The 17433-nt window shown below is 41.4% G+C and overlaps 1 long non-coding RNA gene across 1 annotated transcript in view; it reads left to right on the plus strand.

Annotated features, from left to right (window-relative positions):
• Positions 1–17433, plus strand: part of LOC113603343 (uncharacterized) — a 144192-nt gene that overhangs the window by 22107 nt on the left and 104652 nt on the right. The window lies entirely within an intron of this gene.

Below are 17433 nucleotides of genomic sequence, written 5' to 3' on the forward strand. Positions count from 1 at the left end.
TCTTTAATTGACCCATCTTATCTGCCTTTCCCTGAAATGCTGGCATCCCCCCAAGTGTCCATGATTGCATTGCTTGTGATTCTAACTTTCTCTCTGAATGGGAATTGTAAACAGTTTTTCTCTTGTCCAGCAGATACTAGACATCTCCACTTGGATAAACTACAGACCCTTCAGTTCTCAGTGCAACTGCTGCTCCTTGATCAGTCCAGAGCAGTGGGCATCATGCTCAATCCACCCACCTCTCCCATATGCCATCTCAAATCAATCACTAAATCTTGGGGTATTCAGTTCTCAAAGTCTCTCAAATCCATTGTTTCTTCCTAGTCCCTAAGTTTTATCCTTACATATCTCCTGAACTGTTTCAGCAGTACCTTAAGCATTCTCCTGCCTGCAGACTAGCTCTCCTCAAACCAACTTCACTACTGACAAAGTGAAATATCTAAAATGCAAATCTTATTCTGTTATTTCATACTCACTATTTAAAGTGCAGTGTCTCCCTTTTACCTTTAAGATCTGGTCCTTTTTGATCTGAGCCCTACCTGCTTCTCTCTTTATGCTGCAGCTCTTCTGAAAGATTGGCACATTCCTCACCAACCATCTTCTATATTTTGGCTTGTTCCTTTCTCTCTGAACTGCCCTTTGCTCTCCATTAGTTAATGCTGGCTGATGACTTTACCCTATTAGACTGAACTAAGTGACCCACCTTGGTGTTCCTGATCCCACAGCATGGGAGTTATCACATAGTATTCTTATGTCTTTTTTGCCAATCTCTGAGGATGAATATCTCATAAGTGTTTTGAAGAATGTCAGAGGTGAAATCTAAGTTTGGTGAGAGGACAAATCACTGGAACTTAGGAGAACGTGGGCTCACATCCAAATTAATCATTAATCTGCTTTGAAATGTTGGACAAATCACTCCCCTTCACTGCTCCATCTTTCATAGAAGAAGCTTGGACCATATTATCATATCTACCATGCTGTCATTCCACTTTATACCTTCCCACATGTTTAGAGAGGATGTTCATTGATGTTCACACACTACCCTTTCTACTTTTCTCCTCATTGCTTTGCTTTCTTTTTTTTTAATTAATTTTTTTAATGTTCATTTTTGAGAAAGAGAGACAGAGCACGAGCAGAGGAAGGACAGAGAGTGAAGGAGACAGAATTGGAAGCAGGCTCCAGGCTCTGAGCTGTCAGTACAGAGCCCGATGCAGGGCTCGAACTCATGAGCCTTTGAGCTGTGCGATCATGACCTGAGTTGGAAGTTGGCCACTTAACCGACTGAGCCATCCAGGTGCCCTGACTTTGCTTTCTTTCTCCAGGTATTTATCTAAAATAGTTGTCTCAACCCTGGTTTCTCTGTGCCACTTTACAAGATGCAGATGGCTGGCCCTATCCCAAGGGATTCTGATTTTATTGGTCCAGTGTAGTACTCCAACATCAGTATTTTAAAAAAGCACTCTAGATAATTCCAATGGCAGTCAAGATTAGCAACTGTTAACATCATACAGTGGTTTTTTTTCCCCAAAGTTTGGTCCCTAGAGCAGTAGCATTAGCATCACTTGGAAAATTGTTAGAGATACAGATTCTCAGGCTCCTACTGAATTAGAAACTGTAGTATCTGTAGGTGATTCTGATAAACACAAAATCATGCTTCTCTTTGGATTCTTCCTTCCCATGCCCACTAAATAAGAGCTGGAGGTCACTACTGTAATTTCAGAGATAAATACCCCTGGTGTTCGTCTTTAAAGCTGTTCCACCAGACAACCAAAGTCAGCTTCAAAGGAGTTGTTTATGTCACCCTTACATCTTCCAAGGAGGGAGCCTTCTTGGCTGGATCAGAGTTAACATTTAAAAAATATATATGTTAGATTAGGGCATAGAGCAGAATGGAATTTATCTTCAGAGCAGTGAGACATATTTTTGGCTGAGATATAGGATGGGAGTAAAAATGAGGTGCAGATGTTGCCCAGAGAGGTAGGGCCCTTGGAAATAGGCCACCTGGAATTGGCTATGGTGTTGCCTTTCTCTCTCTCTCTGTCTCTCTCTCTCTCGTGTAAATCTCTAATTTTCAGCCCTTTCTCACAAGTCACCTGCAATGAAATATATGGTCTGGGTTGAGGTTACCAGTCAAACAACATCTAGAGAATTGAATATTTCTCCTAATTAATGTCCTAGGAAATAGAACACTGGTTTTAAAGCCACACAACTCGACTGCCTGAACTTGGATCAGCACTGATAATATTTCACTTTTTAAGTTTGTTTACACCATCCTTCTATCCTGTAAAGAGGGCTGCAGACAATGGCAGCAATGAACTAATTTCCTTACTGTCAATCCATTCAGTCCACATTACATGCAGTCACTCTCTTGTGGGGGCTAGATATCAATTCTATTCCTTTTTAATTTTCTTTTTTTAATTTTAGAGAGTATGAGCAGGAGAGAGGGGCAGGGAGAGGGGGTGGGGAGAGAGAGAAAGAGAAAGAGAGAGAGAACAAATATCCCAAGCAGGGTTCAAGGTCAGAGCATAGCCCAATGTGGGGCTCGATCCCATGACTGTGATCATGATCTCAGCTGAAACCCAGAGTTGGCCACTCAACCAACGAGCCACGGAGCCACCCCGAGATCAATTCCATTCTTAATTTTTACTTTTTATTTGTCCAAGCAATTGCTCATCCCTAAGTTATAGAGCTCTGGAAATGCATTTATTCAGAAATTAATTGGTTCTTGAACAAAATGTTTCTATTTGAAAGCAGCATATTTGTTTTATACTTATCACATTTTTAATTATACAGTTATTTATGTATTTATTTGTCTAACTTCCTTACGTAATGTAAGCTTCATTCAGGTAAGATCATGTCAGTTTGTTAACCACAGTATGGCCAGTATCTGGCACCTGGTAGGTACTCATTAAATATTTAATGAACTAAATACTGACTGGCTGCTTCAAGTGCAAAAGAGGGGAAGGAAAGGGTGCTTTTTAAGCAGACATGGCAGGCTCATAACCTATCCTGGTAAGGACAAATACAAATGAATAATAAGAGACTTAATCTTCCCTGTTGGAAATAAGGGAAGAAATTTTTGTGTCTTCCTTTTTCTCAGAGCATTTACCTTAGAAAAATTGTAATTATTTTCTCCTCTTTGAAATGTATATAAATTCTTAACAAAACAAAAACAAAAATTCTTTTTGAAAACTAGATAGGCCTGTTGTCAGCTTTATGACCAGGAATGTCTTTGTCAAGGACTTGGGATCCATCTCCTTGAAATGTACACATCAAGGGAGGTGGCACCCCAGTAGTCCAGTGTCTGTGGGAGGGTAGGAGCCTAATTTTGATGGGTGCTTTGTTCCAATTGCAAAACTGTTTCCCTTTATAAAGATATTAGAAATTTGTCTTTCGTCTGGATGAAGCCAATAGGCTAACACAGATGGTCACCCCACTTACAAGGTAAAGTTAGGGCTCACTCTGTGTGACAAATGGTGCTGTTCCCTTACTTGTGGACTAGTTATTATTTATCTTGAAAACATGTATTAATGGGTTGTATCTGCTTGGCTACCACAAGGATGAGAATTCTTCCTGTCCTTGTAGTCTCTTGGGGGATTGCCTGCGGTGCACATCACATTCTGGTTTAATGTTTCTTTAATAATAAAACTGTTTTCTGTCTCTGCTGCCTTTGTGAGGAGGTTTTCTAGGCTGTGAGAAGATTTTGTTTCCAGTGATAATTCCCCAACAGAGACAAGGGGCACCCAGTGGAGAATTTACAGGAGAGCAGGAATTATCTGTGTAGAAGAGGAAGAGTATTTCAGTCATGTGGAGAAGACCAGAGATGTCAGAAAGCACTAGTTGCAAGAGAGGTGCAGAGAAGAGCTAGGCACTGAAGAGCCTCTTAAGTTAGGTTAAGGGAGTTGGACTTTACCCTGAGGGAAATTGAATAATCAAGCTGGTGTCCTAATAGGATTTGCCTTTAGGAACCATAACTCTTGCTTGAAGAAGAGTTTGAAGAAAACGTGAAGAAAACATTGGAGAGAAGTATTCGTGAATATACGGAGATGAAGTTATGTGAGAGATTCAGTTATCAAGGTGGGTGATAATAAAACAGTAATAATAGTAATGATAATCTAGGTAACCACAACTAATACTTTCTTGAGCTAACCATGTGCTGGGCACTCTTTTCAGCCTTCACATGTATTGTCATTAATTGGTACAGCAACTCTGTGAGGCTTGTTGCATTACCATCTCTGTTTACAGTTGAGAAACATAAACAGATTAAATGACTTGCCCAAGGTAGCATGCGGTAGAGCTATAATGTAAACCCTGGCTCCAGGGACATTTCTCTTCTATTCTATACTCCTCCTGATGTCATAGTTTGGACAAGGATGGTGGCAGAATGAATATGTAAGGTGGATTGATTCAATATATATTTAGAAGATACAATAGACAGGACCTCAGTGTTAAATAGAGGCAGGGAATGGGCAAGTAGATGTTAAGGATGTCACCCAGTTTTTATTACAGTTGGTCTATTCACTGAGGCCAAAGTGCCAAAAACATGGCAGTTTGGGAAGAGAAGTTAAAGAATTTGAAGGGCATGCTGCATTGAGGAACCAGAGTGGAGATGTACAATGAAGCAGCTATTACAAAACTCTGAAACTCAGGGAAGACATCCCTGAGTACAAGGATGGCAACTGGGGTCATGAGAACAGACCAGAACACCTAAGGAGAGTGAGCCCAGTAAAGAGCCTGGATCAAATGCTTGTGGAACATCAAGAAGAGAAGAGTCACCCCCTTCGGAAATTAAGCAGATCTGTCAAAAGAGGTGTAGGAGAAACTATTTTGAGAGTGTGGTATTTTCACAACACAGAGAAAAAAGTCCCCAAAGGAGGTAGGGTCAGAAGTGTTAAGAACTGCCATAGAATCTGCTGTGGCTCAGAAAGAAATAAGTGAAGCTATGACCCTCCCTGCCAAACTTCAACCTGTCTGAACATGAATCTAACTCAGTTTTTGATGGAAGTTTCACATGGTAATGCTTCGATTCAATTTTTGCTTCATATGTGTAGACTGCTGTCATTTCCCCCCCAATGGTACACCATATTGCTTTCCTTCTGTGAGGCTAAGTATGCAAAATAAGACCTCACAAATCCTCCTGCTGCCTCAGGAGGAAAACACCAAAAATGAAGGCTGGCTCAGTAAGCAAACTGAGCGTTCCTTTCTATAAGAGCAAAACCCGCCGTTTTCACAGTCTCCCCCTAAAGGTCTGTAGAAGGATGCTATTCACTCTACAGCCTTCCGTTGTTTGTGACCCACATCTTTCTATTAATATAATTTCATTACTTAGCATTTTCCTTTGGAAGCAGGGTTAGGGTGATTTAATGATGTCTTCAGAGATTTTTTTAAAGTGGACCTGTGAATGGGATCCATGCTGAGTTGGGTTAGGCTAAGATGGAACCTATTATTTATGCCTGAAGATTTCAGGGAATGACTAAATAATGTTTTCATTCTGTGCGTCTGGGCAACTTAATTTCATTTTGTCCCCTGCCATTTGAAGATAGCTTTAGGGTTTTCTTTTCTTTTTCCCTCTATTCATTCTCTCCCAAAGTCTCCCCGCTCTCCTCCTACCCTCCCCACTATTGGATTGTTCATCTTTATTGGCTTGGAAACAGGGCTGCAATGTGATTTTCCACTTGGATTCTAGTGGAATGGAATTTTTAGAAGTTTTTCTATCTTCTGGCTACATGTGGGTGATGAGGAAAACTCTCTCCATCAAGGCTCAGAGGGCGTTACAATACTTAGCCGCCAGGAATAGTTGAGGTCTAGAGTTGAGGGCGCCTTAGCCAATATATAAAATAACACCAGAAATAAAAGAACAGACAAAATAAAAAAACTAGTGATGGGTCTTAAGGACTTGGAGACACCCTCTTTACCTCTTCCCTAGTTTGTCTTTATCAAGTCTTTCTTTATTGAGTCTTTATAGAAATGGACTAGTACTGGTTGGAATTCTGTGCAGGGCTCTGCCAATCCTATTTTAGCACTTGATGTGGGTAGTGATAGCTTGAGGTAAGATGTGAGATAATGAATGGGTTTTTCCTTAGTTTGATAACTTGGAGAAGTACCCGAGTTTGGTTGTAAATATCCATTCCCAGCTTTGCTATTGACTTGCTGAAATTTTAGTAAATTCTGTAGCCACTCTGAGTTTTGCTTTCTCCACCTCAGAGTACAAGCAGCATTCCCTCCTCTCCAGGGCACTGGCATGCTTTGAGTTGGTGGAAAGTAGAAGCTCTGTGTGCACGTTGGCTCTTGCATTTCCTTCCATTGCAGATTAGGCCCTAGCAAATATATTCTGTGAGAGAGAAATCTTGAAGGAGTGCAGGGAGTCATTGCTTCTAAATAAGTAACTGAGGAGAATTCCCCTTTAGCTAGAGAAGATGAAGAATTCTGAGATGTCCCTGAAGAGCTAGACTCAAGATGGCATTAAGGAGCGACAAGTAAGGCTTTCTGGAGATGAGTGGAATATGAGGTGGGGTAGAGGTACTCTAGGCTGTCTGGCTGTAGGACACTCATCTTCACTATATGCGAAGAGGGAAGGGAACCTACATTTCCTGAGCACTTTGTCCACACCAGGCACAGTGCTAGGCAGTTTTATGCACATGATCTGGTTTAAAAAGTGCTCAATGAGGCAAATACTATTACATAACTTTGCTTATGAGGAAACCAAAGCTCTGAAAGGTAATAAGACTTACTGATAGATACTTAGTTAATAAAGGACAGAGATGGAATTTGAACCTAAGTCTTTCTGAGTGTATAGTCCTTTTACTTTCCTGATATCCTGCTTCTGGCACCTGTTTCCTGCTCTGGCATTATAGGGTCAGGAAGGTCACTGCGGACCCTCCTCATCCTCTCCACACACTGGGCTCGGTTCTGACCCTGCTCCTGATCTCTGGAGGATGGGCACATGACCCAGGTCTGGCAGTGAGCCTCGGGAACCCTGTTGGCCACCATGATTAGATCAGGGTCAGACAGACAACACAATATAAAGCCAGCGAGTGTCAACTTCTAGGACTGAGAAAAAAGGTACCCTCTTTCTTTTGGAGTTGCTAAGCCTGTGGAACATAAACCTGGAGCTGCCGTTGAACACCTCTGCCAGCATGTAGAAACAGCCCATCTGAGAATCGTGTGAGCAGAGAGGAAAGAACAGAGGAGAGATGGATATTTGACATCAGCACCACCTGACCACCTCTTTTCTGCTGTGCCTGACCCTAGACCTACCCCAAAACTTTCCATTTGGTGAGCCAGTTTCCTGGCTTAAGAAAAACCTTACTAAGTTTTCTGTTGCTTGCAGCCAAAGAACCCTGACTAATGGGAGCATTAACAGAGGGAATTTTAAAAGGTACTTTCACTTTTTCTCATCTTTGGAAATGGGCAATATTGGGGAGATACTACACACCTTTGAAAGAGTTAAGTGGCCATGGAGCGCCATATTAGTTTCCTGTTGCTAACCTAACAGATTACCACAGACTTGGTGGCTAAAAACCAGATAACTTTATTGTGTTAGAGGTCTGTAGTTCAGAAGTTCAACACGGGACTCATGGGGCTTTTAAATTCAAGATGCCAACAGGGCTGTATTCCTTTCTGGAGGCTTTAGGGGAGAACCCATTCCCTTGTGTTGTCCAGTTTCTAGAGGTCACCTCCATTCTGTAGTGTGTGGTTCCCTTCCTCCATCTTCAAAGCCCACAACATTACTTCTGCAGTCACGCATCTTTCTCTGACTCTTCCCTTCTGCCTCTTTCCACTTTTAAGCACTCGGCAATCACATTGAACCCAAGATAAGGTCCCTATTTTAAGGTCGGCTGATGAGTAAACTTAATTTCACCTGTAATCTTATTTTCCCTGCTGCCATGCAAAGTAACATACAGGTTCTAGGCATTAGGATGTAGACATCTTTGGTGGAAGGCAGGGGGCATTATTCTGCCTACCACAGTGCATTCTCCTACCATAGCAAGCAACATGCTTTTTTGTGATTTCACATTTACTTGCCTGCTTTTCCAATAACCTGTGATCATTTCTTATTTCTGATTTTGTCCTAGTGCCTATCACAGAGCTTGTCCCATAGTCAGGGCCAATGAAAGTGTCTGGGTTTGGTTGCTGTAGAAAATCAAGGAAAGGGCAGTTAGACAAGGGGTAAAGAAAGGCTTTCTGGAAAATGATTTCTTTGTCATTGCTATATTTTTGGCATCCAACACTGTAGATTTTCAAAAAATATTTGGTGAGTGAATAAATAAATAAAGGTAGGATTTGAATTGGACCTTTTAAGATAGGTAGCAGTTGAGGCTTAGAATAAAAAATGTGTAAGGTGTGCCTGGGGCTCAGTGAAGGGAGGATGAAAGTAATAACTGGTGTAGTTATCGGGCAGAAGGAAAGACAGGGTGTTGGAACAGCCAGGGTCAGCCTGGGGAAGCAGCCTAAGGAGCAAAGGGCTTTTGTTCTCTGTATACACTGAGATATCCTCAGAGCCATTTCTCACCTTACCGGATGTCACATGCACTCCCTCCTTAGTGATCTCACTGGTCCCATCAATGCCATCAATATGCTAAGAGCTCCCAGATGTACATAATCTAGACCCAGCCTCTTGGACCTCCATATTCTCATATTCCAAGTGCCTATTTGACATTGCCATGCAACCTGAAAAGCATCTCAGAATTCACTTGTCCAGAAACAAATTCCTGATTTTCACCACTCCCACCCCAACATCAGCTTTCTTTCCCATCTTCCACATCTCAATAAATGAATATTCCAGTCTTTCAATTGCTTAGATGAAAGATGTTGGAGCCTGCTTTATCTCTCAGCCTACATTTAATTGATCAGTAGGTCCTACTGCTGTACCTTTAAGATATTTCCAAAATCTATTTCTCAATACCTCTGCCACTAAGCCTTAGTTTAGGCCATCATCATCTCTCAACCAGCACTACTGTAATGGCTTCCCCACTGGGCTCCCTTGTCTCACTATTTCCCCCTTATTCTCAATAAAGTAGCTAGAGTAATTCTTTTAAAATTCTAATGAGATCTCTGCTCCAAACCCCCCAGAGGTTCTGAGTCTCACTCTTGGAGTAAACACTAAAGGCCTTACAGCAGCCTACAAGAACCCACACTAGATGGCTTTGCCCTTTGCTCCTTCTCAGTCCCCATTGCCTACTGCCCTTTCATACACATCCAGCTACACTGGCCTCCTCGCTGATCCTGGAACACACCACATCTGCCTCTGCCTCAGGGCTTTGGTACCATTCAGTTCTCCCTACACACAGACTACTCCTTTCCCAGATATTCCCATGACTCATGCACACACTCATTCATTTCCTTCAAGTCTGCTACAATACTGACTTCCCAGGGGGGCATTCTTTCACAGCCCAATATACAATAGTAGTATTTCCTTCCTAGTGTTCCCTATTTCCCTGATCACAGGTTTTCATTCCCCACCCCCCACACCATTTGCCAACATCTGATTTGCTGTATATTTGTTTATATTGTGATCCCTCCACTAATAAATGTAACCTCCAAAATGGTACTGACTGCATTTTTTTTTCCAATTTATACTCAGTACCTAGAATAGTATCCAACACATAGTAGGAACTCAAAAAATACTTGTTGCCTGATAAAATATTTGTTTTTCCAAAAAACAGTGGAAAGTAGATGATGAAGAGTCACCTGGTCGTGGGCTTGGGAGAAAGAAGTTGGATATAGCCTGCAGGAGAATGAAAGAGAAGCCATGTTCTTGAATCTGGGAGTATGGGAAAGGAGAGACAGTGAAAGAGCTCCACAAATGGAAACCTCTTAGATGTGGTAGAATGAGTATAGGAAATGAAGGTGAAGGAAGTCTGATGACTTGATGAATTTTAGATTGGGAATTGGAAATGAGAGTGGGTACCCCTAAGAGAAAGATGTGTCTGGTACAGGGGGCCCTTTTGGAAGAGAACAGGAGGTCAGTTTCTGGCTAGGTTCCATTTGTCATGTCTACAAAACATTCCCATGGAGGCATCTCTCAGGAGAAAGGGCAGAGACTGGGCCTATATCTGCCTTTCTGCTGGGCTCCTCCCAGAAGCCCAAGGAGTCCGGCTTGTTGGAGGGGCAGGAGTCTCACGCGCTCCTTGTACCATAGTCTGATATTTGGGCAGCTGGATACCCAGCTTCATTTAGGGAATAACCAGAGGGGTGCCCTGCCTGAGGCAGCACACCTGGAGCTTGGCGTGCTGAGACAGACCAGACATGGGAGCTTCTAGTGAAGTGCCAAGAGGGAGGGCGGAAAAAACTAACCCAGCAAAGGCAGAATGAGAGTGTATGTTTAACTCTTTGTTTATTCATGTTGGTGAGAAAGTTTGGGATTTATCAGGATTTCTGAAGACAGGAAAGTACTATTTTATGGAAATTCCAACTGAATGATTGGAACCATCTGCAGTTTTCAGTCCACTGATACCTAGACTATGGTGGTAACCCTGACTGCTCAGGAATGTGCCACCTCATAAATCTTGCTTAAACACTTAATGCTCTCATGTTAGCCTAGCTGGGATTTCACTTAAGCTGTTTAACCAGTTAAATATTGGCAGAGTCCTGTTTTCCCTCCACTTGGTGAAGGAGATTAGTTGCCTCCTCCAGAGGGCTGGTGATATGAACAGAAAATTTCTGTCTCCCTGGGTGAGGACAACATGGCCTCCGCTAGGGAGGCTGTGGTGACTCAGGAGAAGGAGCTGGAACCCGAGGCCAGAGCAAGTCCTCGGATGCCAAGGAAAGACAAACCAATGAAGCAGAGCCCTGTCAGTTACCCAGTGAGCCTCACTGAGAGGATAACACTCCCCGGTGGCTTATCCCTTGACAGGTCATTGACTGACTTGCCAGTTCCCTTCAGGTACACTTTGGAAAATGGCAATGATTTATCCTTAACTTGGCACCTCTGAACCAACAGCTAAGAAAACCAAATTGCCTTCCTATTTAAAAGCACACACCTGTCTTCCTTCTTCGGTGCACTACATAGGAGGTGCTGGCTCTGATTTCTCTGCAGGGTGCCTCACACCTTTAGCCGCCTTTCTCTCCTTCAGTCCTGGAACAGGTGCTTGCTCTACCCTGGGTGGGTATGAATAGATTCCTAGTGTACATGTTGGCTTGTTCAGGTATTTACCCAAATTTCTGATTTTTTTTTTCCAGGAAAACAGAAGATTCTCATTTTTGCTTGATTGTTTTGCAGCCTCAAAGGGGAGATAACATAGCATCAATACCAGGGGATATGGCTTTCTTCCCTCCATTTGTCATGGTCACACTGACCACTGTGGTCTAAATCCTACTAAACTCTTAGATTTCTATTTCTATTTCTAACCCCTCTAACTTGCCCAGAGAGGTGAAACTGTGCTAAAGCAAGATAGCTGTGGCCTTTTGAGTCATACCTAGGACCGTATCCCTTTGAAGCCTTGCTTTCTATTGAGTCATTGCAATACACTGAACATGCTTCTCCATGACTCCAGTCTCATTCTCAGTCTTCGGTCATTTTCCTTTTCAGACTGATGTCTGTCAAAGGCATGCCCCTCCTGTCTCTCCCCTCCAGATACTAGCATCAGCTCTTTAACGAGAAGAAATACAGGAAAGAGATACAAATACAGGAAGAGCCCCTGCCCTCAAACAACCCAGAGGCAGTCCCTAAGACAAGGAGATACAAAGCCTGACAACCTTTTTAGCAAAGGAGAGATGGGAAAATATAGGGAGAAGCACTCAATTATCCTCACACAGGACAAAATCCACCTCTGCGTGTTACGTAGCCTCTTATAGATCATATCTCTACTACCCCATTTATAAGGTGGGGATCCCACAGGGTTGTTATAGGAGGTGAATATCATAGTTCCTCAAAGTGAAGAGGTCATTCTTCGTTCTTTCAAAAAATATTGAACAGCTATTTTATGATAAAGCACCAAGGAGAAAACAGTATGCTTGTATGGGATTGACATGCTAATTAGATGGTGAGCCTTTAGTAAAGAGAAGAAAGCATCCAGCCACATAGATTCAGGAGGAAGAGCATTTCTGGCAGAGGGCATAGCTAATGAACGCAAAGGCTTTAAGATGGAAACACGTTTTGCACCCCAGGAACGATAAAAGCTCCATTGTGACTGGAGCCTGTGGGTAAAAGTAAGAGTGGAGAGGGAAGCAGGGGTCAGCTCTTGTGAGACTTACAGGAGAAGGTAAATATTTGGACTTCACGTTAAATACCAAAGGAAGAGTAGCATGTTCTGGTTTACATTTTAAAAGATCACATTGTCTTCTTTATGTGAGGGATTGCGAGAGTGTCAGTAGGAAGATAGGATACGAAAATTGGAGTAAAAGACAGTCATTTAGGAATGGGGGCATGTGGCTTGGATTCTACATTTGGACTTTTCATTTCTGGACAGTAAAAGTTGAGTCTTAACTGGTTTCCAGTAGTGCGCTCAGAGTAAAGCATCTGCCCTTCTGGTCTCTATGAAGAGGTATTTGTGACCATTGTAAACATCCAATCTGTTTAGTCTGGATCACATAAGTCTGGTATCTTCATGGGTCTAAGTCATAGAAAAATTGTTTTCCAGAGCTGGTGAGAGGTCTCATGGTACATTCTTTGCCTCAGCCTGTCTACACTTAGACCCTTTCAGTCCAGGTGAATGGACCCTTTCAGTCCAGGTGAATTTAAAACAATGTAATAGCTTTATTGAGGTGTAACTTACATGCCACAAAATTTGCCTTTTTAAAGTGTAGAAGTCAGTGGTTTTTAGTATATTTACAGAGTCGTGCAGCCATCACCACAGTCTAATTTTAGAGTAGTTTCTATCCAAAAAGAAATCTTGTACCCATTAGTAGTCACTCTCCATTCCTCCTACTCTCTGCTCCAGACCTAGGCAACCGTCAACCTACTTTCTGTTTTCATTAATTTCTTTATTCTGTACATGTTATATGAAGGCAATCATAAAATATGTGGCCCTTCTGTGACTGGCTTCTTTCCCTTTGAACGATGTTTTCCAGGTTGATCCGTGTGGTTTGTATTGGTACTTCATTTCTTTTTATTGATGAATAACATTCTGTTGTATAGATACGCCACATGTTTGTTTATCCATTTGTCAGGTGATATTTGAATTGTTTCTATTATTTCTACTTTTTGACTATGATGAATAATGCTGCTATGAACATACGTGTACATGTTTTTGTGAGCGCATGTTTTCTCATGGGTGTATGTCTAGCAGTGGAATTGCTGGATCTTATGGTAATTCTGTGCTTAATTGCTTGAGGAACTACCAGACTGTTTTCCAAATGAATGTCTACTTTTGAAAATACTATATGCACAGTGCAAGGATGTCACCCTCGTCTCTAGTTGCATGGTTTTTTAACTTATTTCCTTGATCAGGAAGTTTTTCTTCACAATGAATCAAAAAACTTACTTTCTATATTTGAAAGTAATACCAAAAGCATCATCCTTTAGTTTCCTACAAATAAAGCAATACTGAATTCTTCAGCTTATTTTCTTCCCTTTAAATAATTTCTTATTTTGCCTAATTTTCTCCTCCTTTATAGATTCCTTCTTCATTTAAAATATAGAAATCAAGATCTGTGACCCTAACAAGAATCTTACCAGTGCCAGCAATTACAAAAAGATTGCTTTCATAGTAACAGCACGTACTGCTTTCTTGGTTACATATATAGTCTCTTTGACCCTCAGGTCTTTTTCTATCATACTTGTGTAGGTTGGGTTAATCTCTCTTCTATCTGTGGTTTTCCATATCTATGCATATGGCTTTACACGCCAGTGCTTGAAACTGGTGCTCATCTGGCCTCTGAAATTGAGGGTTTTTTTCTTGTCAACCTTAAACCTCTTACTCATTTCTCCATGTTGGTTTCATAGAACTAGCACGTATTTTTCAGAAGCTGGGAGAAGGGCCCCTTCCTCTAGACCCTACCTTGTCTTAAATTTTCAGCTCCTGGTGGGTTCTTCCCTCTTTTTAAAAAAAATTTATTATCATTATTATTATTTTTAGTGCTTATTCACTTTTGAGAGAGAGAGAGAGAGAGACAGCATGCGTGCACGCGCATGCAAGGTGGGGAGGGGCAGAGAGAAAGAGAGAGAGGGAGATACAGAATTCGAAGCAGGCTCCAGGCTCTGAGCAGCACGTAGCCCAACATGGGGCTCAAACTCATGAACCATGAGATCATGACCTGAGCCAAAGTCAGACGCTTAACCAACTGAGCCACCCAGGTGCCCTGGGTTCTTCCCTTTGAGATGAGGAAAACTGAATCTTACTATGTTGTTCAACATTGTAATTCTGCTTGGATCACAGCCCTTAATGAACAAATGCCTTCTATTTGGTCATCCATCCGTCATTCAATATATGGTTATTGAGAGTCGGGTACTGTTCTAGGTTCTGGGAAAATAGTAGTGAACAAAACAGACCAATACCTAGCACTCAAATAGTTTATATTCTAGTGAACGTTATATAATTTAAACATAGGCAAGCTTGATCCCTGAGATCTGGTCATTTAACAAGGAGTTTGTATTTTCTGTTGATATCCACCCCCTTTAAAAAAAAAAAAAAAAAAGGAAGCTGTAGAACAGAAGAATTACTTGTTCATAATCAGTCCCTGACAGGGCTAAAATAGATCCTAGGTCTTAGACTCCCAGTGTCCTTTGCACCACACGGTGCAAATGGAAAAAGTTTGAGGAGCCCCTTGAACTGACAAACATGCCATGAGTTAATGTGGCATTTCCTAGGTATGGAAACATTTATGAGATATTAGTAGAAATTTCTATAGACCTTAGAATTAAAGAACACAAGGAACATGAACATGAAGGATAGGAAAAATGAGAGGTGGTATTTGAAGACTTAAAAAAATTTTTTTTTTAATGTTTATTTATTTTTGAGAGAGACAGAGACAGAATGTGAGTGGGTTAGGGGCAGAGAGAGAGGGAGACACAGAATTGGAAGCAGGCTCCAGGCTCTGAGCTGGCAGCACAGAGTCTGATGTGGAGCTCGAACTCAGGAGCTGCGAGATCATGACCTGAGCTAAAGTTGGACGCTTCACCAACTGAGCCACCCAGGCACCTCTGAAAACTTTTTAAAACCAGACCCTCTTACTTGAGCAAGTTTCTGCAGTCAGATTTCCAAGTTACGGTAAACACTTTGAGCAAACATATATGACCCAGTGAATCTTACATGAACAGATTGCTTTTGTTTTCTTCAAGGGCCTGTGAAAGCTGCTTTCAGAGGGCAAGTCAGGCAGTGGCTTTTCCTGTTTTAATTTCAAGGTTCAGCATGTTATGTTCCCGGTGGCTTCCTATTTCTCCTTTCCCTCAGAGTTCAAGATTAACAGCAATTTTCCACCTTGAAAACAATGCAAACATTTCACCCCTATGGATTACAGTGAGGTTGGGTTCATTGAGCTGTGTGAACATCCGGGCTTTTATGAGGTAGTTTGGGCTTCTTCTCAAGGCTTCCCTTTAGATTGCACAAAGAGGTGGATTTTTCTCCTGCGGATGTGGGAAATAATTCCAAAATTATTTATTAGAAGCCCATGCTCAGAGTCAGACTCTCAAGGCTTCATATTTGGCAGCCTGGAACTCATTTTAATGTCTGCATTAAGATGACTTTGATGGCTGAGTATCATGAGACTTCCTTCATCCCTAAACCAAAAAATGTCATTGTTGGCTCCATGCTATTAAACTTGTGCCTCTGTCACTACGTCCTTTCCTTTCTAAACCTCAGAGAATGCACTGAGAAATCAATGGAGACAGAAAATACTAGAAAGAAGAATAATTATGTACCCTGAAAATGCAAGGTTTATTTTCTATGATAGAAAGAAACTAAAGGGGAAGCATCATGATGGTTTAAAAGTGAAACATTTACAAATTAAAGGCAAATTTGGAAATTTAAAAGACTGTTTGGAAAGAGATAAAAAAAAAATCTGGAGATCTTTATCCTTCCACCCTTTCCTAGAATACTTTTCTTTCCCAGTCACCTCACCTTCCTTTTCCGCCTGCACACACACCTCAACTTGCCAACAAATGCACTTACTAGTGGCAAGAAAGGATTCGGGCATTTCTCAAGTGAGGCAAAGGAAGATCTGGTCCTTTGTCTCTAGTATTTGATTCACAAGGTGTCCAAAAACTGAGGTGCTACAAATGGGAGCGTTTGTGAAATCCCTCTGTTTGCTTTTGTTTGCTTAGAGATGAAGCTTGTTACCTACAGCAATCCCAGCATTCAAAACCTCTGGTTTGAAGCTGTCACCCTGCTATACATGGCTTTTTGCTAGTTCTTCAAGCCATCTGGCAGCTATCTTCTTGTGGCCAATGAGATAATGTGAGATTCTTTTAAATTCTGTAAATATTTATTGAATACTTTGTGTTGGTTTTGTGCCTTTAGTGGCAACTTTTAAGAGATAAAAATATGTACTATGTTCTCTAACTTAAAGACACTCAGAGCTTTGGTCTTTTGAAAATGAACAGAAACGGGAACCCGATGAGTATTGGGACCTTACACTTATGGTCTCCATCAGAGACCATTAACTGATTAGAACATGGAGTTGTCAAAGGTAAACTATGTGTCTTTTACTAGGGACCAAGGGCCACCTGTGATAACTGTTAGATACCTGCACGTCCAATATGGGCTCTTCCCAACGGGCATAGTCAAATAAGCATCAGAATGTCTTAGGAACTTCCCAGGAGAATGGTGACTATTTTTCTTTGTTAGACTTGGAGGAACTAAGATGAATCAGAGTAGTTTTGGTATTATATCATGGTAAATACATGGCCATCACATGGTGATATCATGACTCTGCAAGAACCAAATTATATTCTCATCCATTACCCTTACTAGGCTCCTAGAGAAAAGCAGATTTACAATTAATAGGGGGGGGAAAACCTAACGCACAGCAGGTAATATAGAGAATAAAGCTGAGGCTCTATAGCCAGACTCTCTGGATTTGAATCCTGATTGTGCTACATACTAGCTGTAAGACCATGGACAGTTTTCTTAATCCATGCTATGCCTTGGTTATCTCATCTATAAAGCTAGAATTATAATGATGTCTGCCTCAGGGAGCTGTGAAGGTTAAATGAGTAAATACTTGGAAGTATTTTGAACAGTGTCTAGGCCATAGTAATGGCTTGATAAATGTTAGATCTTATTATAATAACTACCTTAAAAAAGTTAATTCAGGACCAATTAATGGAATATTACCCATGTTGAGAACTTAGAGCCCGGATGTATATATTTTTTTATTTTTTTTTTAATTTTCATTTTAATTACAGTCAGTTAACATGCAGTGTTATACTAGTTTTAGGCACACAATATAGTGATTCAACAATTCCATACATCATCTGGTGCTCATCACAAGTGCATTCCTTAATCCCTGTCACCTATTTCACTCCCTCCCTGCCCCCACTAACCATCAGTTTGT

Source organism: Acinonyx jubatus, chromosome A1, assembly GCF_027475565.1.
Source record: "Acinonyx jubatus isolate Ajub_Pintada_27869175 chromosome A1, VMU_Ajub_asm_v1.0, whole genome shotgun sequence".
NCBI lineage: Eukaryota > Metazoa > Chordata > Mammalia > Carnivora > Felidae > Acinonyx > Acinonyx jubatus.